Consider the following 12449-nt stretch of genomic DNA (forward strand, 5'->3'; position numbering starts at 1 on the left):
TTCCGGAATGTTTCGAACTTTACTGAGTCCATCTTTTTTTCATCGTGATATTAATGTCTCTCAATTCAGCAATCTGCTCTTTGAATTCATGACTCGATTACCTTTAATTTTAAATTTATGATCCCGTAAATATTTAAGTCGCAAAATTCTTTATATACGTTTTCAAGTCTCGCTCTCTAATGTTATAGCTCTCGCGGTCGGAGGCTACGTCAAGCTCTCGCGATGTTGAATTTCCTTAAAGGGGGGAAAACTTTCCGAGGACACATCCAAGGGAGGAAACGCTAGGGATTGGAGAAAGCGACAGATCGAGCGACAGAGTTATAAAAAGTAGTAATTCGCGTGGGGTTCATAAAAATGTTTATCACCGTCAATAAAAGGGCTCCCCGGGCGGTAGCGTTGCACGGCGCCCCTTCCTTTGGGATGTCTCCTTCGCGAAGAAGCTAAAAAGTATAAGGAACAAAAGAGCCTCTGATCTCAACCGTGAAGCAGTCGACGAAATCCTTCCGGCTATTGTTAAACTTTTGCAAAGATTTCAATCCTTAAAATAGAATAATTTATTTAACACGTTTAATGTGTCTCAGGAATTATTAATTATATAGAATGTATAATATATTACGTGCGGCAGTGTTAGCTCCGTTTGAATTGGAATATGTAATTGCATTATTCATATTAAATGTACGTATGAAATTAAAATTAAATTATTCTAACTCTCTTTTGAAAATATATAATATACTACGTATTATTTGCGTAATATAAAATTTATTTAACTATCTACGAACAGTTGAACAATTTGAAATTACGATCATTATCTCTTGAAATCTGAAACCGAAAGAATCCTCGGTTGATCGCTGCACAGGATCAACAGGAAGTGAAAAAAGCGAGGCGTAGCGTCGGTTGTTGTTCCTGAAGCGACTTCCGGTAAGCTCCGTGGCGAGCTTTCCGGCACGACCCTCACCGCAAACAAGTCTTCGCGGCGAAAGCCGAGGATAGGATGAGTATTGACCATTCGCAGTATCAACATCCGAACACTTACCGTAATCAACGGAACGACGTATAAACCTACTCCGTATAGGTATACACTCGCCGAGCAGACCGTGTGACCGTGAATGATGGAGCGCGGATAAGTAGTCCCGGAACAAAAACGATGTCAAACTTTGGAGAGATATACGCTATACAACCTCGCCGAGTACAGGGGTATCACCTCGGAGAGCCCGCTCGTCAGACATATATCCGCGGTAACAAATTCTATAAAGTCTCTCCAGGTCTATGAATTTGAAGTTCCGAAGAACAGCGGAGTTCCGGAAATTCAAACATCAGTCCCGGAGTTTGCGGCGGGCGTTCCGGAGGGTAACCGGTATCTCCCGATGGCGCGCGCCGGAGTACTCTAAAAACTTCTACCGTATTACAAATCTCAATGCGCCTTTCGCAAAACGGGCGAATATTATTCCTCGGTACACATCGAGTCTCCTGTTAGAAGCGCCGTATTTCATCCATCGAAACGATCATTCATCCCGAACGCACAACCCTCTCCTCCCTTCCTTCCCCCCTTCCGCTCTCTCACGATTTTTTACGAGCGTCGAATCAACCGTCGCGTCCTGGAAGGTCAATTTCGAAAATTACTCGCGGCAGACTGGGCGGGTTGCGGGGATGGAACTATTCCTCTATCCCCTCCGCCCTTCCCCCCGTGTCGCCACCCCCTTTCACGTCGTTGCCGAATTACCGACCCTACGTCCTGTCAGTGACGTTATCACGCTGCATTTGGTGCATTTGATGCATCCGGTGGTCGAACTACGGGGATGTCTGGCCGAGACAGCCGAGTCAGTGCATTCGATATTCCATATTGCGCGTCTGCTTACCAACAGGTACGCCCCGTTGACTCGCCATTCGTATTCATCCCCCGGACGCGCAGGGCGATACAGAACGATCGACAAGTCACGCAAAATCCACCTATTACATCGGTAGCGGAATTTGATTATAATAATATTCGCGCTTCTCGGGAAAACAGAAAGATGCGCGCGAGCACGAAAACTTATTAGGTACCTACACGAGAAAAAGTTTAGAAATATTCGAAATCTTACGCTTCCATGATAAATTAAATAAATACGGATAAATTCCGATTGAAAAGTATGTGTGAAATATCATAGACTTTTAAAGTTTATTTAAAGAATTTTTATTTTAAAGAATACAAAATTTTCCTTTGCATATTGTAATAATTTTTCTCATAAACCTTCCTTTTAATTTCTTTAATGTAGTATGTTACAGAGATATGGTTTATATGAAAATAAAAACTGAAATAATGAAAGTTGAAAAGCTCTTCACAATTTAATTAACTTCTTCGAAAAAAAGAGAGATAATACTCTTATTTTAAAAAAAATCCTTTAAGAGCTGCAGAAGAAAAATATCATTTTCACGTAAAATTAATGATAGTAAAGAAAAAGAGAACTTAATACGGATTGTTGCGTTCCTGAAATATAACAACCTAATTACAAAAGCTTCGAGAAAGATTATTCTTGGATAATGAAAAAAAATACAGCACAAACGTATTTTTTGTTATTGTCAAAAAAATGAATTTTTATTCGAAGCGCGCGATTAACGGCGGAAACCGAAGGGAATCGCAGATAATTTTGATATCGATCCCAGACGGGTTTGTTAAAAATCGTCGGCTCGTAGACACGGAGTCGCGACAGCATTTTCTACTCGCGGCGCGAAATACACGTACACGCATATAAAGTCTCGGGGAATACGCGTCATCCAAGCGGAATGGAATGCGCGGCATTGGTAGACATTATAGGGATGCCAGCCTCGGCAGCATGTAAACGAATTTTCGCATCACGTGCAATTCTACGGATATATTCCTGCCATCTCCCCTGGAGCTTCGAGCCCAGCCCCGACCCATTCCCGCATCCCATCCCCTTTCCTCGCATTTCTTGTGTCACCGTCTCACCTCAACTACCTCCTCGCAAATTTCTCTCTTTTTGTCTTCCTCGCTTTCTAATTAAATTACATGGGAAATAATATGACGTGTAAATATTGTTAAAGTATGTTTCTGCGATATTAGGTACTTTATAATACTCTCTTTTACCACGAGTAATATGTATAATGTAATAAAAAAAATAAAAGAATACTTTTTAAACGTGCATCGATAATAAAGCAACAAAGTTTGAATTAATGTAATTAAATAATAAATTTTTATGACATAATATAAATTAAAACTGCAATTGTGTATGTACGTTTGTGTACGTCGCTGTACACGCGAAACTTGCTTTTATTTATAAAATATTTGGGAAATGTTTCATATTTTTCGTCAAATATTCGTGACAACTATTTCTATCGGTATAAAATTCGCGCATTCAAAAATTTAAACATTAATTGACATCTGAAAAAGTAATGAAAGTAACATTTTTCTAAATGTAATATCGTTATTATTGTATTGTTATATTGTGACAATCTCTGGTAATTTTTAACGTCACTGACTCCGCGATATTTGCTGTCAAAATTGAAGCGGAATAAAGAAACGCGAAAAGGAAGGATTTGAACGAGCGGAGCTCACGCGCAGGTGAGTAAGTATATTTTGATCTGACGTCTCGAGTTCTAATTTGATCTCGCATCTCTAAAGAGATGCTCTCTGAATAAAAATTCTGCGATGTCCCAGCAGGCGGTTTGGATTTCGAACGGTAATGGCGATGCGTCGCACACATACATACTTACATATCTTCTGCATGTTCGATCAACGACCTTCATCTTTGATCTCCCACCGCAATACGTTTTATTCCCACTCGGCCTTTCGAATGGCCATCGAACCCCGCCAGTTAAATTGAAGTCTCGAGCACTCGCACTTCCTCTCAACGTCTCAACCCTTTTCCGGCAACACAACACTAACGATTCTTTCATCATTAGACTTAGTATGATTATAATTTACCTTTTTGTACAATTATGAATTTACACAAATAATTTCTTAAATTTTCACATAAAAGTTATTAGGTACTTACAAGATGGCAAACAATTATTTATCATGTAGCTTATTAAGCATAATGTTTGCATTATGAGATGTAAGTTCTAATTATTTCATAACTAAGTAAGGCTCTATAATTTAAACGAAAAAACCTTAAACGGGCAATAAGAGCACAAGCGTGTCGTTAAAACGCTAAACTTTATTCTCAGAAGTCAAAATTAACGAAGTCAAATTCACGAACGTTTCGACCCTTCTTTGGGGTCCTCCTCAGCGTAACTCCTACATATACAAATTAATACAAAATTGGTCTGACGTCGCAAACATACATACTTATATTCTACCGCCGTAAACAACAAATCATCGCTGGTCAGTTATGTTAGATGTGCACTCCGACACGTTCCAGAGTATCGTCGCATAGAAGTTTCTAATTATTTCAGATTTGAAAAATATCTAAACTTCTAACCAAGAGGTTTAAAACTATTGCTATTAAAAATTCAGTAATTAGTAATATATAAGTTATATACACATATATCAAATATATAAATTAGCACTTTTTCGGGTGTTCTTTTCTTTCGAGTTTAATAAATATGTCACAATGCCATTTAAATTGAGCCACTTGTCAGCCACTTATAACGTACAAACGTAGTTAATTCAAAGGGATCAAAAAGCGAAAACGAAAGTACTTTCGTAATCGACAGATTGTTGAGTGCAAAGGCACGTTAATTCGCGATTGTAAGGCAATCCAGGAGTGTATTTACACCTGGCAGTTATTCTATCGACATTCCGTGGAAAAGTGGAGGTGGTTTTGTGGGCGTTGTCAACCGCGACAGTCTGTTCCCACTCAATTAACCGGGTGTACCTGCGGGCTGGGTATACCTAGTTTTACGGTTGATGCACCTGGTAAAGTCGAGCAATTAGTTCGTCTCGAGAAAGCGACGCGCTTTTCGCATCTTGATCTAACTAATTAAACAATTGTACCAATTTTTTAACGCATTATGAATAGTGAAATAAAGAATTTACATAAAATTGACCTTTTTGCAGATAAAAAAAATTGGAAAATTTATTCGCCTTGTGACGTCAAAACTTCAATATATAATTTCAATAATTTGCGGACTCAATAGCACGAAAGACTTCGCCCTGTAATTGAGATTTTTTATCTTTTCTTATTTGTTTCTCTTATTTCTGTCGTTTGCGATGCGTAAAGAAAATTTCAAGTTTGCAATTAATTTTCCGATCTAGATTTCCTCGGCACAGAAAAATACGGTTCGATGCGGAGAAGAGAGTATATTCAAGAACTCTTATCATTGCTGAATTATTAATTACACTGGTTATATACTATTCGAAGAATTTATGGAAACTGTAGTATATATTACCCCCTAGGAAAATCGCCGAAGATACCTTGAAGCGTCTTTGAAGGGCCGTGAATCCCTATAAAAATGTTCGAGAGTCTCTAAACATCTCCAAGGGTGAGCTCTGCTTCACTAACGGTGAATCGCAAGAGAACCGTTCGAAGAACAGGCGCCCGTGAGCGAGCGACCGAGGGGACGGGGGATGGCCGGAGGGATGGATCGTAGCACGTGCCATTGAACAATCAAACAATACCGGGGATGGATGGGGTGTTAAGTGCCCATCGCGAGGGGTTGCACAGAAAATCGGCACTGCTCGGCCCATTGTGGCCTCCTTGTAAACTTCGTACGAGAGTGGTCTCTCTCTCGCGGATGGTCGGAAAGTGAGGATAGGCGAAGACGGGGGCGGGGAAGGCGGTGGAAAAGGAAGGGCGATTCAAGAGCTGTTTCTATCCCATCAATCATGGTATTTACGTGCGCGAGCTCGCCCGGGTACAATACCGAAAGCTCGTCGAAAGGAAAGCCTCGGGTTTACTCAGGGAACCGAACCTTCCCCGACAACTACTACCTCCCCCCCCCCTCACCCCTCCCCGTGCGACTTGAACGACCATTCTTCGGATAATAATATCTGTGCGGACGATGTGGAAACTGAGCGATGAAAGCGCCGTTTTGCCCGTCCGGAATTATTTAATGGGTCGCCCGCGGCCACGTTTCAATTTTGTTATTATAAGTCGTCGCTGGAAATTTTCTCTCTTAAATACAAATTAGTGCGGCATTTGTATTATTACGGAGATATTTAATATGGCCTCGAAAGAGTGGTTTGATTTCCCCTCGTTTGTCACAAAATTGAAACTTTGCTTAAGACCGTTTATATTTAACAGCTAATGTTAAATCGATGAATTATAGAAATTGATCTATGCTGCCTTATGGTTTTTTAATTAATATGATCGTGACGTCACTCGATCGTGAAAAGCACTAAGCGCGCTAATGAAGGATCAAAATCCTGGCGGTGATTCGACGATGCAATTGTTGGCATGCCAACACCAATCGTTATGCCGATTGCGTGGTAACTGGATCAAATTAGGGCGAACCTAAATCGAACCAATCAAACCGAACATCAAATTGGGTAAGGTACAGTCTGCCAGAAACGTAATTCTGAGAAGCGAAAACGAGAAAATAACTAATTCCTGCTTCCTTTAGAAGATGAAAATAACTTTTTCATTAAAATTTTTCAAATAAATTAAGAAACCAATCTTCACTGTTAAAGGTTAGAGGATGAAATTTAAACCAATACCATGAGTTAGATTTATTTTGTTATTTTTAACTACTATGTGCGTCAAAATTTATTAGTTTGAAACAAAATAGGATTATTTTAACTCCATTGGTTTAGTCAAATTAACATTGTTTTAGTTAAATTAACTACATATTGAGTAGGAACAGTGGCGACCTATGGAATAGTTAAAAATTACTCAAAATTGAGTTTAATTTAACCCTATGAATTTAACAGTGTTTAATTACAATAATCTAATCATAAGCTAAATTTTTAAAATATATGAATAACAAGAAATGGCACTCAATAAGATATATGTAAAAAATTCAATTCTTTCTATTTTTATATTAAATATATATATTACAATTTAAATTGTAATTGTTTTTTTTTAATAGAAACACATATTCTACTAATAATGTATATGTTCTTGTTTATTAAAGTTTACATCTATAAAATTTTTTAAACAGAATTTCTCAATAATATTAAAAGGGAAAAAGAAGGAAAGATAGAAAAAAATCGTAATACTTCAAGGAGAATTATCACAACGTTAGCCGGAGCGACTTTTTCCGTTCGCTATTGTGTAATTGCAAGACCGTCCATAAATGCGGCAATGAGGGCGCGTATAAACGTATAATGCGATGTGCATTAAAGTCGAATGACGACGGTGACGTTGATGTCTATGTCGATGTCGACGTCGACGCCGATGTCGATGTCGACATCGACGTCAACGTCGACGGCGTAATATTACGTCTTATGTTTAACATCTCGTCGCGCGTTACGCTCGCGCGATCGTGAAAGCGCTCGTAAGGTCGCGATATACTTTAGATCCCTGTAAAAAAAAAGACGATTGCTCTGTTTAACGCGCATTTTACAGCCTAAAAAATACCGATTCAAGTGACAATGTGTCTTGTACGTTTCATCCAAACGTGACTGATACCATATGTAGTCAAGAAATGAACATCTTTCAGAAATATATTATACATAGTTCAACAAAAATTGTTTATTAACAGAATGCGCTGTCAACGTGTGAAATATATATCGAAGAATATATATAGTCATATGGGGTAATTAACGGGCTCTTTGTAGAATTCGCTGTTTAATATTTATCCAGTCGAGAGCTCGCAGATAATAAATTACGGTTCAATCATATTTATTTTACCACGACACGCTATTAATTATTTCCCGACAATTAATTATCCTCAACATTCCTCGGTTATTAATTATCATTACGCGCCGGGATGGTAAAAATAATATCGACCGACTTAAACTCTCACCATCATCTTATCTAATGTCCTAAGTAGAAAAGCCTTATGCTTTAAATACAAAAAATACAAACAGCGGTAAATAAATAAATAAATATTTTTCTTATTTATTTTATTTACAGCTGTTTATTACTTTATAATAATAGTATAAATAAATTTAACCAATTTTCTGATTATAAGAAAAACAAAGGAAAACAAATAATATGCATGCATTAACAGATATTTATTCAGATACTTTCTCAACGGTTTTATTAAAACTATCCCATAATTTAATTAAAATAATAAAAAACTTACCTACATTATAAATTAAATGTATATTATGGATTTAAATTTTGTTATAATAAAACTTTATCTAAAAATATATAAATTCTTAATGTAACGTAAAATGTATCTATATAATAATATATATATTTTTTAAAGAATATTTTATTACATTAATTAATTTAACGTGCTAATTAATTAATGAAACCATGCTAATGATATAATAGTAATCAAAATGTATTTTCATTTTATTTTTTCTCAATCATAATTGCACACGAATTATACACGAAAATAGAGATGACTTTATTCTTACATTATCGTTCGACATTCAACAAATATTATATCAGACTTGAAATGTAAACCGTAGTAAATATCAAATAAGAACGCATATTTCTCTGTCGGGAAACGAGATATTTTACGATCGACTCTTTCGCATCTGTGAGGCTTCAGGATCTTTGCCGCACCGTGTATCGTGCTTCCCTTCCTTCGTTGATAAACCATCGCCTGATATCTTTTCAAGACGCGAAGAGACGCCGGTGAAAAGGAAATATAAATATATAAATATGTGTACGGATGTATTACGATAATAGCACGATAATTTTCGTACACTGACAAATAATCGACATAAAAAAATATAAATTAAAAATTAATGATAATTTAACGCTTTGGATAATTAATAATCTATAAAGTAAAACAAATAAATGTAAAATATAAAATAGAAGTTAATTGAAGAAAAATGGAGCATTGAGCCGTAACAAGGTGTTGGTGTTCATATATTCTATACTTAATTTTTCGCAATAAATTCTTTACAGTTTTTTAAGCAATTAAATCGCGTCGATTTAATTCCGGGTAGGGAAGGGTATTAATGTTCCAAGATAGCTGTGTTTCAAATCCGACAAATTTGCGGCACGCAGTCTATTAAGTTGGAATATTGTATATGTACAGTTACATTATAATTTGTTACTTCTTTACTTAAGTATAGAATATATGAACACCAAACACCTTGTTACGGCTCAATGCTCCATTTTTCTTCGATTGATTTTTAATCTTGTGTGAGCCTTTATTATTATAAAATAGAAGAACTATTTATAACTCTTAATTACAGAATAGATAAAGAGAATTATATTTAAAAGATTGATTTACTGATTGAAATACATATACGCAATATATATATCGATCTCTTATTAAAATATTTATAATTTGGTTTCACGGAAATTTGTATTCACGTCGATTCTTCTTTCCAATCGAAAAGGTTTTTGAATATTATTAATTGTGATTTCCATTGCAGGAGAGCCACTAATGATCGAGCAACGCAGCCGGCGACTTCCCGAAGTCTTAATTTATGTTCTGTAACTAAGTTTCGGAGACCGAGCGGCTGAATTAACAATCAGGACTACGTCGAATCGGAGTTTACCGGTAAGTCCATCAGAGATTTCGTCCAATTCGCAAGAGTTTCGAATAATCGCGGAAATTGGATCGAGGTCGCGAAAATAAAATGGGTATGATTATTATTCGAGTGCGAGGAGGCTCTAACCCTCGTTTAGTTCTATTCGGAGTAACTTGAAACGTATTACACAATGATATTTCATTGTTAGAGTGCTATTACGGGGGTAGGTGCTAACCATCGGGATCCTGGAGGATCCTCCGGGTGCCCTCCATTCTGGAATCTCCATGAACAATCGATTTCCTCTTCTCTCAGCTCAATAAACCGGCCCTCTAGATACAGTCTGAAACTATGCCTTCTACATCTATACCAAGAAGTTTAACGGAAATTACACCCGTTTCTTACATTAGATAATTAACAAAGCAATTTCGAAGCATTACATTAAATTATCACGCTTATAAAATTGTAAATAACGGAGACTAAATTCATAATTTGATCCAGTTTTAAAGGCAAGTTTATGTCCAAAGGTTATAATCTATGGACATAAAACTCTATGTTGCTTCGACCTTTAAATCGCGGGCTTGTGTTATTCATCATTTTTAATCATATTTTACGTATCTTGAAAGTTATAATTGTAACCTATTGCTATAATATACAACTGTTATAATATTTTTATACAAGAATTATTGGCGCGTAATTATTCTCGCAAACAACGGCCATGTTTCAAATATATCTTATCACGTATACGAGCATATAGGTATCAAAAAATCATGACAGTTGAACGCGGTTGCAGAATGTTAACAATTAAACCTACGTCCGGAGTTAAAAGAATCAATGGCCCAGGAAAGACGATCTCAGTCGATGAATCTCATTCGGTCTATTAACTTCGCCGCCATTACGGAGAAGCTGAATGCAGTATCCCGGATTCTGCGAGCGGACGAGCGGTCTTCGCGCGCGCGGAGAGAATCGATTCTCATCGAAGCGAAGCGTTCCTCGGACCCTCGCGGGCATCTGGCACGTTTACGTCCCTTGCAAATTGTTATCCCAGCGTCTACCGCCGAAGGAAATTCGAGGAATGAACCCGGGCTCTCCGGGATCGGGAGAAACGGGAAAGGATTCTCCGCTCTCTCTCTCTCTCTCTCTCTCTCTCGTAATCTCGCGGCCATTACCTTGTTCGCTTTACCTCCGTTCTCCGCTTTTCCTCTCGCGCGGCTCAATTACCGGCGTAACGCATGGCGGTATCGCGTTGCAGTAAATTCTGTTAAAGCGAGTTACGTAAACAAACGGATGATGCTCAGGGCGAGCATCCCTCCTTCGCTACGCGCGGATGCAAATGCGCGGTTATAAGAGTATAACGTTGCAAGCTTTTGCAATTACTGCCGTCCAAAACTGCGAGCGTTGAAACCTCTTAAACTGCGCTCGGGATTCTCTGGCACTTTAAGGCTCTTGCCGTAAGCTATATGAACATTCAATATCCTAGGCATTCAATGCGCGAACTGTGCAATGTTATATTTATCGAAAATTGTGAAAACTCAACCGTACAATGTTCCAAGTATTCTAGAATTCCTACAGCATCCAGGATACATTTACAATGTTGCTGTTAATTGAGTTAAACTCCAATGTATCTATAATTTAGCGAGAACATTTTCCAATTTATTGCAAATGCAAGAGTGCTGGCGGTCAACTATCTTTACGAAGAAAAAGGAAGCCGCAAGTGAATTTTCACATACTAAAAGTTACTAAACAATTACACAAGTTACAAATAGGATAATTTTTATCTCAACAGCAAAAAATTCTATTTTTATTATATTTATTTTATTTTATTTAATTTTATTTATATGTTCCCTAAAGATACATCAAATTTAGAATTTTAGTTTTGAAATTCTATAATTATTTCAAGTAATCAAGCTTTCCTTCTCGTGGATTTTTGATGATTGATGTCCTAAAATTCCCAACATTTCGTACCCCAGACAGATCCATCCACTTTTCCCAAATCGAAACACATAAACTTAATCGTTGATCGCTCTCATCGCAACCCATCAGCAATTTTCCCCGCCGGGAGTCGGGATGATGCGGGGCGATACACACCCTCCGGGCTGAGAAGGCTCGTTTGCCTAAACACGTTTGGCTGCCGTCACGACGAAAGCTCGTGAATGAGGGTTGAGGGACAAACGGGCGCACTTTCGTGAAGGACACTTCGAGAGGGTAGCGCCGAGGGCTTTTATCGCCTTCAGGACGATTCGTCCTCTCTCTCTCTCTCTCTCTCTCCCTCTCTCTCTCCCTCCCTTGCATATAGTTTATTTCTTTTGTTTGTCGACCGGACCCTCATCAAATTTCCTGTCGGCGGAAAGTACCAACTGTTTAGCAGTCTACCTCGACGAATTTGTTTAAGCTACCGCGATCAACAAACCCGAGTTAATCCCTCAGTTTAAACCTAGCTTAGCGAGGGAAAGATGAAATAAAAACGCCAAGGAGAAACGCGCTTCTCTTATTCGGCGATTTAAGCTTACCGTCAAAATTGGTCTCTACATTTAATAAACAATGGGAGATGAAACACAAAAGAGATTCAGTCGCCAACCGGCCCTTTTTGCGCTTAAATCGTAATTTCGCAAAAATAACTTCCACAGTTATTCCAAGTTAACAAGTTGAACAAGCTTTTATGTTTCGAGTTTAATCGAGCCAGCATGAGTTGGTTTGACTTCCGGAAAGTTTTTCGCTCAGGGCGGTCGTCATGGCGGAAGCAAGAAAATAATGTTGAAACCGTCTCTCCGGTAGTCAAAGCTGAAAAATACAATGAAACACGAGAATATACCAGAAATCCGGCGGTGGGGCTCACCCCTTATTTAAATATGAATTCCTTTGTGTTTCATATTCCAGTCCTCCAACCGATCGAATAAATTTGCAGCATCGTCATATTTTTCTCAATGAGGTTTTCGATTATTTTAACGAACCAGTTTCTAATTATTGCTATTAA

The sequence above is a fragment of the Temnothorax nylanderi genome, unplaced genomic scaffold (assembly GCF_030848795.1).
Source record: "Temnothorax nylanderi isolate EJ_2023f unplaced genomic scaffold, tnyl_v1.0 TNYL_tig0071_pilon, whole genome shotgun sequence".
NCBI classification, from domain to species: domain Eukaryota; kingdom Metazoa; phylum Arthropoda; class Insecta; order Hymenoptera; family Formicidae; genus Temnothorax; species Temnothorax nylanderi.